The sequence below is a fragment of the Drosophila mojavensis genome, unplaced genomic scaffold (assembly GCF_018153725.1).
Source record: "Drosophila mojavensis isolate 15081-1352.22 unplaced genomic scaffold, ASM1815372v1 contig_80, whole genome shotgun sequence".
Lineage (NCBI taxonomy): Eukaryota > Metazoa > Arthropoda > Insecta > Diptera > Drosophilidae > Drosophila > Drosophila mojavensis.
This window is the reverse complement of record NW_025318906.1, coordinates 3,667,369-3,684,049: the sequence shown is the minus strand read 5'-3', so window position 1 is coordinate 3,684,049 and position 16,681 is coordinate 3,667,369.

The window sequence follows — 16,681 nt, the reverse complement described above, 5'->3', positions numbered from 1 at the left end:
ATGTGAGCCCTAAAGGGAGACTGACATTATCTAATTTAAATTTCTGGGACTTAAGTTAATTTTTTTATAGAAACTGTTTTAATGGTTAAAGAAACTTGATTTCTGCCATTATAGGAGTTGCGGGAAAAGTCAACAGTAATCATTGTACATTGTCAATGCAGTTATATATAAATTTTTAAAAATACATAATAGGTAAATTTGTGAAGGGATTTCTACTCAGTAACTTATCGCTACACCATTTGTAGGATCCCACAGTTTTTACTTTGATATATTCCTTTCATAGTATGTGCGGCGCTGTCTGTCCATGTATCACATTCACTATCTCTCTCTGTCTCTCTCTCTCTTTCTGGCTCTCCCTTTCTCTCTCTCTCTCTCTCTCTCTCTCTCTCTGTCTCTCTCCATGTGTATTATTCGATTCTTCTCTCGCTGTTGATCTCCCCCTCTCTCTCTCTCACGCTCTCTCACACTCACTTAATCTCGCTCTGTCTCTCGCTCCCTCTCCCTCTATCTCTCTCTGTCTCACACAGACAGTCTCACTCTCTCTTTCTCTCTCTCTCTCTCTTCCTGTCTCCTTCTATCTCCCTCCATGTCTCTCGCCTCTTTCGTACTTCCCTCTCTCGTTTGCCTGTGTTTATCTATCTTCTCTCACTCTAACTATGTGGCTTCTCTATCTTTTGCTCTATCATCCTATCGGATGATGAAAATATGGATTATTTTGCCCAATTATATATGCATATTTTCTTGATTCTACATTAAATTGCATTAACAATAACAGGAAAATGCTTACTATAGTATTCGAATGGAATGTTCTTCTCAAACAACGGAGTAGATCGTGAGTTACTTAACTATACACTAAATATCTATGCATATCTTATAGATGCTTATGATGCATCGCAACCAATCCCCGGCTAGTCCATAAATGACTTTCCACTAACTTCCCTTCTACGGTCAGTGGGTGTTTGTGGTTAGCTTAACGTGCACCTTGTTCCATTTCCGGTAGCACATAATTCATGGCATCTCCTTTGGAATGGAGTTAACCGAAAACCACTGCAAATGCAGCATGCTAAAGTAATTATAAGCGACCCGCTCCACTCGAGGTTCAAATGCCAACTGCAGCCATAGATACATATGTGAGTGTATGCAGTGTGTGTGTGTGTCCTTGCGACCCAACTGTAAATGAATCCTCCTGGCAAAACGAATATTTAATGTGCGTGCGTGTGTGTGTGGGTGTCTCTCTGCGTGTGCGTGTGGCAACCGCCTGTGGTTTTGTCTGTGCGGTTGCATATTACATTTCGAGAAGCTGCAGGATATTTGCAGAGCTCGGCAAACACTCTGCTGCAGATACTCCTGTTTGGGCGTAGATACATTTGGTAATCGTCGGACTTCCAAGTATATTCATTTCCATTTCATATTTGTTTGTGTTAATTCATTGCCATTTGTTTCTATAAGATATCAGATTTAAGTATGCATAACATAGATACATTTGAAATTGTTTATGGATTGAACAATTCTTCGGGTCAATTTCAATGGGAGTATATTAATCACTTTGTTGTTTCATATACATTTCATATAAATTGGAATAAATTGTTAAATAACTAACGATTATAGATCTAAATGACAAACGTATCTTAAACAGCCTTTCAAAATATTTCAGCTACTGTACAACGTTAGCGATACTTTTCATTGGTTATAGATACCTTTCAAATATTGTGTTCGGCTTTTTTCCCGAGCTTTTTGTATTCGTTATATACTTTTTATACTATTTAAACATAGACCCCAATTAAAAATACTTTTTATAGAATGTAAATACAATTTATATCATTTATGGCAAGTTCCGCCTGCCAAAGTACCAAAGCCAGCCGAGCAACCTATAATATAATATTATAATGCAATTTAGCATTTACTTAAGACTATGAAAATGATCGTATATACAAATAGTAAATAGATATTTCATATGACTATAAGATGATGTATCTATTTTACACACATTTATAGCTCAAAGTGTGTAGATATCCCTATTATCGCATTTAATAAATATACTTGATACAGTTATTTTACATAGACGGCTAATTGAGCCTATCGTGGCCAGGAATCTAGGAAGATTATATTCTGTGTTAATCAAGATCCCATTTATTCAAGTTCTTTTCATTACCTTGTAATCTATTTAGCAGTCCTACACATCTGTAGATATGTTTAATAGTATTTAGAAACGCCTCAAATATGGTTTAGCTATATAGATCGGGCAATACGATTCCATTTCGTTTCTCGCACTCAAATGAATAAGTGTCCTCTATATGATATATGCTATCTATGCTTTGATTGTATTCTATATCTTTCTTCATATATTTTAGAGCTCCATTTATAGCTAAGATTCTTAAACGCATATTTTTATTAGTTCAACTACGTTGCTGCTTCAGTGTGTTCCATTTCATTCAATTCCATTTCATATCAGCTTTACTGCCAACGTTTTTTTTTAGTTTTGCTTCAATTTCGGTTAATACGAATTTTAGTAAATAAATCAATTTTTTCTACTTGCTTGGATTTCCTCTGCCAAATTTCATTTCCATTCTGTTTCACTTTATTCTCTTTAATTTGATCCTCTATATATTTAATATTTTATTAATATATACTCTGTCTTTATCAATTTCTAAACCCATTTGTTTTATTTTCAAATGTAATCAAATGTTTAGCTTTGCTTCAAATGAATTTCATTGTTATACGTTTCGCTTCATTTCCCCTTATTTCTGTACTTCCAATGAAAGCTTCACTTCAATACCAACTCTCCTTTCCCTGATTCAATACCCACTCTCCTTTCCCTGATTCTTCTTCTTCTTCTTCAGCTGCCACAACAAACTGTTAAATATGAAATAAATTTTGACAGGTGCGCTCATTACAGCGCCTTTATGGCAATTAATGTCCCCACTCTCTCAATCTCAGACTCCCTTGCTCTCTCTCACACTCACTCTCTCTGTTTCTCCCGCTACTTTCGTTCACGCTCTTGCCACAATTAGGTGGAATGTACTTTCAAAGTGACATTTATCAAAAGGGCGCATAATTTATTAGGCACAAAGTACGCGCACACAAAACGACAAGGATAGACGCAACGAAAAGAACGAGACAGAGTGTGCACAGAAAAAAAAAACAAAGAAAAATGCAATAAAATGAAAAAATCCAACTGAAATGAGTAAAATTAAGGGTATAAACGAGCGAGTAAACAAGCAAGATTTGCGAGCTAGCGTAAAATCTGTGAAGTATCTTTTCATACAATATATTAACCCTCAAAAAACGCATGTGTATGCATGTGTGTGTGTGTGTGTGTGTGTGTATGTGTATAGTGGAATACGTAATGAGCACTTGCGGTACACGTAAACGTAAATGTCTAAAGCTGAATGCCAGCTACAATGCGAATACCAACAACTACAGCAGCAACAACAACAAGCATCAGCCGACGGCTGCTCGCTCACTCACCACTGCCAGCCACACACACACACACACTCACACACAGGCATACACATACCCACTAGCAAGTGCTACGCTTTCTTGCTGCTGCTATTGCTATTGCTTTTGACTCGTCGTTCATCGTTCCCATTTAATGTTGCGCACACACACACTTACATATATATAGAAACATACACACAGCCCAGTGTTAAATTTAGTCAGCACCCGGCTGCGCACATGTAAAGCTTGCTAGTAAATTTCCTAGTGGGCGCTCGCTAGCTCTCCGTACAAAATTTTGCTGCTGACGTTGACAGCGAACAAGCAGCAACAGCAGCAGCAAAGCAAGTTTCACGTTGTGCGCGCAAACATGGCGATGGCGTTGCCTTTGCTTTTGCTTTGCATTTGCTTTTGTGCTGCATTTATAGTGTGTCCGTGTGTGTATGTGTGCGTGTGTTTACTTTTAAATTGCAAACAGGCCGTTCGACTGCTGAGAGACGCGTCGTCCAGCCCCAGCAGCAGCGACAAGGCAATGCAGGCCGCCACCACCATTTGGCCGGCAGCGACGCTGACGCTGGCCGCGACTGCGGCATATTTACATTTTGATTGGGAAACTGTTTGGAGGCGCATTTTGATGCCGCATTCGTGGGTGTAGTTTATTGTTGCTGCTGTTACCGCTGCTCTGCTACTGCTGTTGGCTGTTGTTGTTGTCTTTGTTCTTGTTCTGCTGCTTGATTTGCCTTTTTCGTTTCATGTCGCTTGCTCACACGCACGCACGCACACCTATGCCCATATGTGTGTGTCTAGCTGTGGAGCTTTTTGTGTTGTTGTTGCTTTGGCGCTTTGTCCAATTATAATTTGTTTCGATTTATCACACAGCAACAACAACAACAACAACAGCAACAACAACAGCAACAACAATATATGATTAATTGTACAGACCTTCAGCTCTCACTCTAATCTCTTAACAATCGCTAGACTATTTGTCATCTAACGCTTAGATATCCGCCTGTCCAAGAATTTTGCTTATTTTTCGTGCATATTTTTCGCCAAATTGAAATACCTTAGCAAATTTTATTTGAAATTATTACGTAATTATTACGTAATGCCTGCCGCTGTGACCTATGGGATTTGTCACCGTCCCAAACTCAATCCCTGGCCTCTTCTCCGTTTACTTAGCTGCTTTTACTTGAAATTAGGCCCACTAATTAGCTTATAAATGTTGCGCTGCGTCGCAGTCGACGACAATGGCGAGGGTTGTGGTTGGAAAAATTTCGAAAATTGCCAAAAACTCTTAGATGGGTGGAAAATGGGCGACTCTTTAGCTGGCAGCAGGCATGACACGCCCCGCCACCCTGTGTACAATTTTTGCGCAATTTAAGAGATTAAATTGTTGCCACATTGTTGCTGGAGGATGCTGCCACATTGCCGGTGCTGCTGCCACATTGCCGTTGCTGCTGTCGCTTCATCTGTAACTTTTCAAATTCCACTTCCAATTAAAGTGAATATTTAAATTGCTTTGATTTGCGCAGAGGCAAGATTTTCAACACTTGCCACAGGAATTTGCATAATCGAATCAAGGAAGTCAAGAGTGAGCGATGGAGAAATAGAAGTGGAAAGGGGAGAGAGGGTGGAGTGGAGAGGAGAGACAGCATACTCTTATACATGTATCATATACCACATAATCTGTTTGACTTTGACTAGATATGAAAATGGGTGTGGCTATATAGATTATATTATATTTTCTGTTTGATATTGCTGTTGAGAAGAGCTCACCCGATAAGTGCTTATTTTTATAAAAAAAAAAAAAAGAAGCCAAAAGTCATATGTGGGTAACTACAATGTGTATATACAAAATGAAATGCTGAGCTTTAATAAAACGCTGAACTTTAATGTTTTTATGTACAGTAGTGAAATCTCTAAAGAGCGTTTATCGACGATGCAATTGAAATCTCTGGCGGAGAAACGAAAACGGCCGATTGATGGAACTGTTCATTAACAGACATCATATATTCATACATGTATACATCCATAAAAACATACACTAATACAAGTAACAGAAGTTCCAATTAATAAACAGTTGCTTGCATACATATCATTTCAAACTTCATTCCTAAGATTTTTGGTCTTCATAAACTAAAAACTATCCATAATAATGAAAAAACAACACATTTTCAAAAGAACTAACTCCCTTCACTGTCTGTAGTGCATATTAGTCTATCTTAATTTGAGATGTTAATCAATGAGAACTTTTCCTGTGTTCAATTGTCTATCAATCCAAAATAAGCCTTTATATTCGCTATATTCGATATTTTAAACAACCAAAAACCAATATGTACATGTAAGATGTAACATTTTAAGAAGATTGGATAACATATATCCAATCTTAGGATTTTAAGTTGGCAGCTGGACATTAGATTGAGCAAAGGTTCTTCTTCCAATAGCAAGAATTTACTTCAATAGACTCAAGATGAGTACTAGTAGAACGATAGATTACTCTAATAAAACGATAAAATGTTTTAATACATTTTCCACTTTATTGATTTTAAAATTCATTCATTCGTTTAATTTTGATCTGCAATGCTACATATACATATATAGCATGTTACATATATAGAAGACTAATCATAACTTTAAGAAATTCTTATACAAATTTTAAGTCTATATCAAAACTCAATCAAAATGCCATTCGAGAGTTATTCCCAAAATTTCCATTGTAAATCTTATCAAGACTGAATTACACTCAAAATAAGTATGACAGATACGTTTTTATTCGACTCTAAGAGTCTAAGCTCACACACTCCATGACAACTTTTTCATTTCAGACATCCGCAATCTTCATCTAATTGGATGCCTATCGATCACGCCTACATGAGATCATTCCAAAAACCAAAACCAAAACAAAAATGCGCACACCTTCATAAAGTGGTTTGACGGGAAATTTTTAGCAAAGAAGCGATATACATATAGATATAGATATATATGTATGTATATAGGTATACAATATGTAAATATATATAGGATGATATATGAAGGTATGCTCTTTGCGTAAATACCCAAGATGTCAATTTCAATTTGACGATTCAGAGATAAAATTCGAAGTTAAGTATTTAATAAACTTAGGCTGATGTCAGAGTGCCCGTGATAAGCGGTATATAATATCAACTAGTATAGGAATACTAGGAATAAGAATATGAATAGTAAACAGTATATTTTACATAGTTTCTTTGCTATTGTAGATTTCAGTATTGTTTATAGGGTACAACTGTTGAGTAAAAGGCTTGTTCTATAACAATTTATTCAACAATGAATACTTAAATTCCACATTGGTTTCTTATAGCTCAGACATGCATTACCCTGGTATTTGAACTCTCTAGAATATACATTATTTCAGCTTCCCTCAAGTTTTGTCTTAGTTCTTTCCTTTAGAGTAGATTCAATATACTTATCTAATATACTGACTATATCTTCGAAATTAACTCTAATATTCATTTAATGACTATGAGTGTGTAAGAGACACAGATACCTTGACGTCGCATCTAAGAGGCTTATCCCAATTAAGTTGTATTCCGAAGGATGCCAACGGCAATGCTGCGTCATGGCGGAAACCCCTTTTCAAAGGCACCACAAAAAAAATGGAGTCAAAAGAAAAACCAACTTTCCTTGATGTCTTTATAGCTACAGCTCTTTAAGTGCTTTAAAAAGCAATATATTAGATATCTACGGATATGAAGCTAACGAAAACTTGTATGTATTTAATAAGAGGTTGGGTAGAGTCATGGAAAAACGGATTCTCAGAGAAATGGAATATGGATAATGATTGCTTGTGCATATCTAATAGTAGAGGAAGTAATAAGGGAATGAAATATGAGGAGTGCATTCTTTCCAATTGAGAATTTTAGGAATCAGCAAAAGAAGTAACTTGAAGGATTACATATTGAAAATCAGTTGGAATCATTCATTGAACTTTTTCTAACTAAATCAAAACCTCTAGAAGCTGTAGGAGTTTTTCATTCATAAACATACCAAAATCATAAAAATATTTTAGGAATACATCGAAAAGAAACTGATATATTAGTAGTTTTAAAATATTCTATAATGTATTTTCATTCCACTACACAAATAATCAAAATACTCAAATATGATCTCTAAATCTCTAAATTCTTGCCTTCCATGCTTAATTTAACTTAGTTTAAATCATTTATATTCGTCATTTCATATAACAAACGACATCCCATATCAAGCAATGCAAGTTAAGTGATAAAATTTCCATTGGAATTGAACTTTGAGCTGACCTTTTGCGGGCTTTAGTTCGAGTTTACGCATACTTTTTGCATTGACTGTCGAGAGTTTTGTCCGCAGTTGGATTTCCTTTCACATCTACTTTAGTTGTTCTCCATCTCCTGCACCTTCTCCTTCTCCATCTACTCCTCTTTTGGCGTGCTAAGCATCAAATTGGCGTGAACATAAAAAAAGTTGTACGCGACTTAGGCGAACTTTTGCACAAGTTCTCTCCCGCTCACACTGTCTGTCCTTTGCCATCTGTCTCTGCCTCTCCATCTCCATCCCTCTCTTACTCAATCTGTCTATCTCTCTTGAAGTAAAGCTTAAGTTTTTGGGTAACTTTTGCCGTTATTTCGCTGAAACTTCTGTCGTGTCGTGCTGCCCCCTCACACTGCCCTTAACCCATATCAACTTTTCGCATATTTTTTTGAGTGCTGGCGTCTCTGTATGTGTATGTTGTGTGTGCATTGGTATCTTACTACTACCGTCTATAGGTAACTTTAATGAAATAATTTATTATCGGCTACGCCGCATACGTTTAATTGAAACTAAAATATTTTTGATTAATTATAAGGCAACAACAGCAGCAGCAGCAGCGGCAGTGGCAGCAGCAGCAGAAACCTTTTGTTTTCATACGAAACTGAGCCAAAGCCAGAGGCGTCGGCAGCAGCACACGAGCTCCGCTCGGCCCGCACTATATTCTCGCTCTCTCTATCGCTCTCTCAAGGCTGTGGGTATTCGGTATCATGCTGAGCGCTGCTAGCGTCGCTGCCAGCGCTGTTGTCGTTGTCTTCATTGCCCAACCTTTCAGCCCCTCTTGCTGTTTGTAACGTACAGCTAACATTTGTCACAACACACACACACACTCAGCCACATACACCGATAGGTACATGCTCGCATATGCATTGAGTTCGACTATGTATTGGAGTCTCTGTTTTGTGCCGCTCATTCGCCGCTCACACACAGTTTCGTCAATTCGCCTTTCGCTTCTCTATCTGCCTGCTGCTCTCAGCGACCCTCACGTACATAAACACACACACACACACACGCGCATACACTCGTATATTCATTTTTCGTTTGCTTTTTGCCTCTTGCTTTTGTTGTTATTTTCGCTTCGCTTCGCTTAATGCTTTTTGGTTTTTCGGTTCGGTTTGGCTTGGTTTGGCTTTGCCCGCTGCATATGGCTTCGCCGCTGGCAGCGCTGCTTTAGTTGTCAGTTTCGCTATACCTACTCCATTCCACGCATCTTCGCCGCAGCTACTGCTGCTGACGCTTGCGACTTCGACTGCGGCTAAGTCTGAGGCTGTCACTGGCAACCAGTTTGCTGCTGCTCTGACTGTGGCTGCTGCTGCTGTGGCTTTGCCTTGTCGCCCATTCGCATTGCTCGTTTCGTGGCGCGTATTTTGTATCTGGGCATTCAGCAGCCCCCGTTGCCTAACTTGTGAAGCCAGCATATTATTTTTATCTTCTTCTTTTTACTATTTTTGCCTACCCCCGATGAAGACGACGACGACGACGACGACCAGTGTCACTTTGTCTGTTTGTTTCTATATTTGGGTGTATGTGTATGTGTGTGTGTGTGTGCGCTATATGGAAAATGAGGACGAAGCGCATAGTGAGAAAACTCATTATTATGCTCTGAGCGGCAGTGAGCGCTTGAGCTCTGCTGCTGCGCTGCCTCTGCCTCTGCCGCTGTCTCTCTGGCACTGTGCACGCGTAGATAATAAAGCAACACACGCTAAACAGGGCTGTCGAGTGATTTTACTTTGCTTTCAATATTTGTGTGTATTTAGATATGGAGATTATAAACAAAATGAAAGGAATGTAATATTTGTAGGGCAGGGTATTTTATAGTAAAGAATTTCGAATACTTTTCTGCATAATTAAATTTATTTTATATTATATAAAATATTATAGATATTATTTTGCTATATGTTTATAACATATTTATTTAAAATTCTTGTCATTTTACTTATTTGTTTTTATTTAGTCAGACATTATTATTATTCGTTTCTTGAAAAAAATAAATATTTTTATATTTTATATATTTTATTTTTAATAAATGCAGATTTTAAAAATATTTTCTATGTATTTATTTATTTGTCTATTTTTTTTTTTTTTTTTTTTTTTAAATATATAAATGTTTTATACATAAGCTAAATTTTTGTTGTATAAAATTTTTCTATTATTTTTTTTAAATCATATTTTAGTTTGCTGACAACCCTAGCGCGCCTGTGGCTGCATGCCACGACCGCCAGCAACAGCTTAGGCAAGCGCACATACACACATACACTTACAAAGGCGCCTTTTCACACACACACACACACACACACACACACATACACACACACACGCGTAGAGTGCACATAAACATCTGCTGCTGCTGCCGCTGCCTCTGTGGCTGCTGCTGCTGCTGTTGACGTCGCTGGTAATTGGGAATGGTTGGTTATATGAGGCATGCGGCAAGGCTGCAAGGCGGCAAAGACGGCATGGGGCAGGCTGCCATAAGCATGATTATGATGATGCTGAATGATGTGGCTGCTGCCGGCCGCATGTGTGACGTCACACACATCAGCATATATTGGGAAAATCTACTGGCAGATACAAATGCGTATCTAAATGAATGTAGATATGTATATAGGAGTCTATGAATGCGTGTGTCTGTGTGTGTGTGGCTTCGGCATGCGCCCTGAATACAATGTTCGTAGCTGGAAGCAGAGTTTGAGCTCGCACAGCTCACAGCTCGCTGTTCGCTGCCTCTGCTCTCAGCCTCTCTGCCTCGGCCTCTGCCTCTCGGTCATTGCTTGCGGGATTTGTCGAGCCGTCACAGCAGCAGCGAATGAGAAAGAGAAGACAGAAAAAATAAGAAAAAATAACAACAACAGTCGAACACAAATTAAACTTAAATGCCCCCCATTCAGTTGGAGGCTGCTACCGGAGTTGCTGTCGCTAGAGCTCTGTTGCCTCCTTGTTGTTGTTGTTGCTGTTTTTGTTGTTGCAACTGCTTGGGCATCGTCGTGCCACTGGCCACGACTTTCAGCTGTGTGGCAGCGTATAGAGGCTGCATCGTCATCCATCTGGGTACATTATTAGTTTCTTTTCTTCGGCTTTTGCTTCTTCTTTTGTTGCATTTGTTGTTGCTGCTGTTGCTGTTGTGGCGCTTTATCGCATTTATTGCTGCACGGCGTCTCAATTAAGCTGTTAAGAGCAGTTGAGGCCAATCTATCGACGGAATTAAAGCCAATCAATAATTTACGACAGAGCCTGGCCAAGCGGAGCCGAGCCGAGCCAAGCCAAGCCAAGCATCGAGGACAGGATGAGCTCAATCAACGTGCATTTGATATGGAGACCAGGAGGCATGCCACAAGCGGCCGCATGCCCAGCTGTCACACACAGACACATAAGCAGCGTTGCCATATCACTTAAAATGGCGTTTCGGTTAACCCAGGCGAAAGTCTACCAAATTGAGGGTCTCATATAATGAAACACCATTTAAGTGCAATTCCTCTGATTAAGCACTGACTATAGAGGAAAGAGAGTAGCACTTAATCCGCTTAACTAGTATATACTAACTATGTTTAACTGTTCATTACGAATTAGTATATCATTAGTATTTAATTATACGAATCTTTAACTTTAATAACTATAGTTATCTATAGACGACATCTAGGCAAACGGAGTCTAAATCAATCGATCCACCTCTCAATTTATTTATTTTATTTATTATTTATCTTTTATCTATTTATAATAGATCGACCAGTAAGATTTTTCATTACAATCTATATATTTCATTCTATATTTGTAGTACATACATCAAAAGTCAATGCAACCAGCAGAAACTTTAACTAGATTGATCTACATTGATCCATCCACCTCTTTTAGGTAAAATAATAGATAATATAGAAATTGGTAAACAACAGAAGAAATAGAAGAAAATATGTTTTTAGTTCATATAATTCCAACTATGTACATATATGTCTATCCACTTATTCATGGGGAATATCATCTCTATATAAATATCTATCTATATTCACTTTAATTTTCAATCGAGCGAGGCCTCTATCTATATATACATACATGTATCTACTCGAAGTCGAACGTTTTTCCATTTATCTATCTTGTTTATACATATATCTCTTACAGCTCTCTATCTCATTTCAATCTCTTTTAATGAACTTTTCATAGCTGAACAAATCATTAAAATTATTATAAGAGTTTCCATTCAACCGAGAAACTTTCATTTATTAATTAGAAATATGAATTAACTAATGATAATGACTAATGACAAATGAATTATTCATTGCATTGGACAAAGAATGAGGTAACCCAGTTTTGTGACCAATAATAAATTATAGATAGTACATGAATTCTAAAATAGGAGTAATGTATTTTAGCTTTGATAACTAATGCTTGACATTATATTATTTTGGCTTAAACTACCACAACTAACATCTTTTGATAAATTGTTTAGACATTCAGGCAAAAAATATGACATAAAGTAACAGATCAATTCATAAAACAGGAAGAACGATATATGTATATGTTTAATCTTAAGTGGAGTCTGTTATCCCTTATTTCGTTCTCTTAGTCATAATAGACTCGTAAATTTCAGCGAATATAAAAGCTAGAGCTCATTTATATATATACGTACATACATATATACATATGTACATTCATATATAAACGTACCTAATAAGTAGTAAAAGTTTATCTACGTTCATTTACAATATTTCATCCGATAAGGAATCGCTAATCACATTTGGTTTTTAGTAAAAAGTTCAGGTATCTTAAAAGCAAAAGTTATCAAATTTGATGTATAGATTGACGACAATCCGAAATCAGTAATTCACATACATAAATGTGGGGTACTTAAAATAGTAAGTCCATAAAGCGGTTCGGGTATTCCCTTGTAGGTCACTACCAACTTTAGAGCTCTTTGTTGTGTGGTTTAACTAAAATATGTATTTTGCTTTTTCCCAGATTCTTTAGAAGCCCAAGCCTTATAATATTGATGGAGTGGATGTTCTTATTCATCATATACAGATACGTATACGTATACATATATGATTTCTTCCAATTATCGCACTCCCTTTTTTATCTGTTTGCAAAGCTTATGATTTTATCATGGGTTCGGCATTCGAAATGAGTCAAATGTAGGTTCAGAAAGCGTAAGACTTAATTTTATTTACGGAGATTCATCAAGAACTGTTTGTTTCACTAAATGGAAATGTGAATGGAATGGCAATATGTATTTTGATATTATACGAGTAGATAGCAACAAAAAACTATAGCTAAATGGGCAGAGTCTAAAAAATCGGAAATTAGTATTCAAGACACACTTGATAAGCACTTTGACATCGACTTCAACAAGAACCAGGGCAGTTTTTGTCTAGAATTAAGGAAACACTAACTTAAATTGGACGAAAATATCTTTAACAAACACTTTAATCTAAAGCCTTACGATAAGTCTAACAGCAAAATGAGCTCGACTAAAACCTGATAAGGACAAGAAGAGATACAGATTTCGATATTGAAACATTATTCGGAGATAACTAAATATTAACACCAAATCTTAGTAAAAGAATTTTAGAATTTTCTTAACAAACAATAACAAGAAATCTATGCAGTTATAGATAAATATTACTCACACAATTATTATTATTCTTCTTCATTATTTAACACTCATATTATCTTCGAATCAACGTAATCAAACTGTAAAACTAAAACTTCAACTCGAGCCGATGAAAAACAACTTGAATCAATGAATAATTGCATCAACAAGAACTTTGACAAGAAGTTTAACAGCAACATCGGCGTCTTCATTAGCAAATCTCTTGCACCTGGTTGCATAATCAACGATTGCCATTAGACCAGCGACAGAGAACGGTAAAAATGCAAAGGCAAAAAAGAACCAAGAAGCAAAAACTACAAATAAGAAAAAAATAACACTCGATGAATGAATGTGCAAAGTGCAGACGTCGACTGATTGGAGAGCTTTTTCTCTTGCGCTCTCTCTCCCTCTCTACATCGCTCTCTTGCTTTATTTTTATTTTGCCAGTATTTTAGAGAAGGGAAAAATAAACACAAGTGTTGATTGCTGATTCACATATGTGTGTGTGTGAGTGTGTGTGAGTGTGTGTGTGTGTGTGTGTGTGAGTGAGCCTACGTGCAAATATGCAACTTCTGTATACGGAATTAACGAATATTGTCGAGTGGGCAGATTTCAGTGAAATAAACTAGACTTGAGCTATGAAACCAAAAGAATAATGAGAAACATTTGTAGATACATGAAATATTCTATATATGGCGAAACAGACGTAAGAATCAAATACAGATATACATATATATGTATGTATATATCTATATACTCATATGCTCATACAAATCAGAGCTTCGTATAGAAGAGGAGTAAGGAAAAAATGATAAGAAGGAATCTAGAATATAGATTTATGCATATAATATATCATTTATTATTGTTATAATTTATAATTTTATGTTCGCTTTAAGCTATCCAGTTGGTAGGAAGCTAATGCGGATTACAACATAAAAGACACATGGGTCCTTTTATGGCCCAGCTAGAAGTTACATTAAAGCAACGATAAAAATGTTCAATTTCCATGAAATCCATAAAAATCAATAATCCAACGTGAGTTACGCAAGAATATATGGAATATTTAAGGAGATGGAGTCATCAAATTTGATATGTTCATTCCAGTAAACTCTACCTGTCAGTTTCATCTCATTTGTTGAGCATGGAAGACCACAGCTTCAGTTCAAGCCTATATTAGAGAAGGAAAATTTCATTAGTTGTATGTATATTTTGCCGTTAACTTAAAAGTTAAGTTAAAAGAAGCGCACTTCTTTTCTATTCAGCTGAAAGTCTATCTATCAATGTCTCAGTTCTAGTCTCTGTATCTGTTTACTTCCTGGAACACCATCTGCCAAATGCTTAAGGAATATATGTATGGTTTCTACTGAAGCTAAGTTGCAGTTCATTAAAGTACGTTTCACGAAACTAAACTCAATTAGAACATAAAGAAGAGTTCTGTACTCGACAGGACTGTATTATCATATATTATTATTCATTACAAAAATTTCTACTTTTATCTACCAAGCTTTTGTTAAGAAGCTGCCAAATATTTATATTTATTTTATATTTACATCCATAGAAAATAATAGATACTAAATGTTTATAAAATTGGAATATTGAGATAACTCAGGTCCTCAGTATAGAGTAGCATATGCTTCCCTTTGGAGTACATCTTTACAAATCTAAATAAGTCAGGAAAATATAAAAAAAATTTAAACATTTTTAATGATATGAATGTGTAATAAGATATATGGCTCTGTGGTCATAATATTTGCTATAAGAATTGATTCCTTCATTTTAGTTTTCTGTGCTCCAAGAATATAATATAATTTCACAATTTTCATAAAGTATACATAGTACTACTATGCATATATCACATTTTCTATTGAAATTATTATGTAGTTAAGTATTTTTATATATCCATTTTATATCTTTCTCGCTCTAATATAGATATCATTTTACACAGATGTTTTTCAGCCAGTAAATGGAGCTAGTAACAGCTTTATAAAACCTTCGATTCCACGTTACCCAAATATAAATTCAGAAATTTGTATATTTATTGAAAGTAAGTGTAGTATTACGTATATTGTATATACAAAAGTTGACTAATTGGTTGTTTGCTTGTCACCTGAGCCTTGAAATCTCAATGTGAGATTGTGCGGCAACACTGGCGAGGCAGAAACAAGACTTGAGGCCAATGGTTGCTGCTGGAAACACCTGGGATTAATGGATATACATAAAATGAATTACATATGAGATGCAACTACCCTTATGTATATTCGAATAAGATATGCATACATACAAATCTTTTTATATAAATACGCCTGTAAATAGATACATATTTATGTATGTACACACTTTTTCTTCAGTTGTTTCAATCTTCAATCGTATTTATATAACCACATACGCACACATACATATCCGATTGCATATCTTACATTCCTCTTTATACACACACGTACATGGTATATACTTCCACACATCCGTGCTCTGAGCAGAGATCAAAGCAAAAATGCGTATTATATACTTCACACATTCATATATTTATACGCACTCAAACTGAAGGGTAACCCACGCCACATACCATATACACACACTCACTCACGCACACGCCGCTTAAACAACATGAACATAAAGTATTTAATATATAAGCCTTATATACGGTTCGACGGCGTCGACTAAGAGACAGCCAACAGCCCTTTCCTTTCACACAAATGTCGGTATGTATGTGTATGTATATGGGCAGCGGCGACAGCGTGAGTCGAAGAAACAAAGAAAAAGCAGGCACAGCAGAAGAGCCAAAAGGCAACAGCAAAGCAACTGCAAACAACGACAACGACCAGACGTCGCCAACTCAGTGTAAAGCCAACTTCGAACGAGAACGGTTCGTTTCGCGGTCGCCAGCAACGAATGAGATATAAAAGCCGTCGCCGTTTTCGTTTGCCGTATGAGAGCAGCAAAAGAGACCAACGCAACAAAAATCAACGAGTGTAAGCGAGAGCGAGTGCGCAGCAGTTGCACGCCCAGTGAGAGTTAGTGTGCGAGCGAGATAGTATTGTGGCAGCCACTGAGCGCGCAGTAGAGAAAAAGGAAAACGTAAAAAACGGCAGCAGAGGGCAGGCAGTTGGCCGCCGTCAATGTAAATAGGCGTTGCGTATGTGTATGAGTGCGGCGACTGCGCAAGTAAATAAAGACAGCGTTGGCAGCGTGTCAGCGTCGCAGCCGTCGTGTCGTTTCGTCAGTTGAACATGGAACGTTGAGCTGAATGGACGTACGCGCATTTTTCATCGCCAAATTATTGAATTGCTTCAACTGCCAAGCGTATTACATACCTTTTAGTGTAATATACAACAATAAATAAATAAATAAATA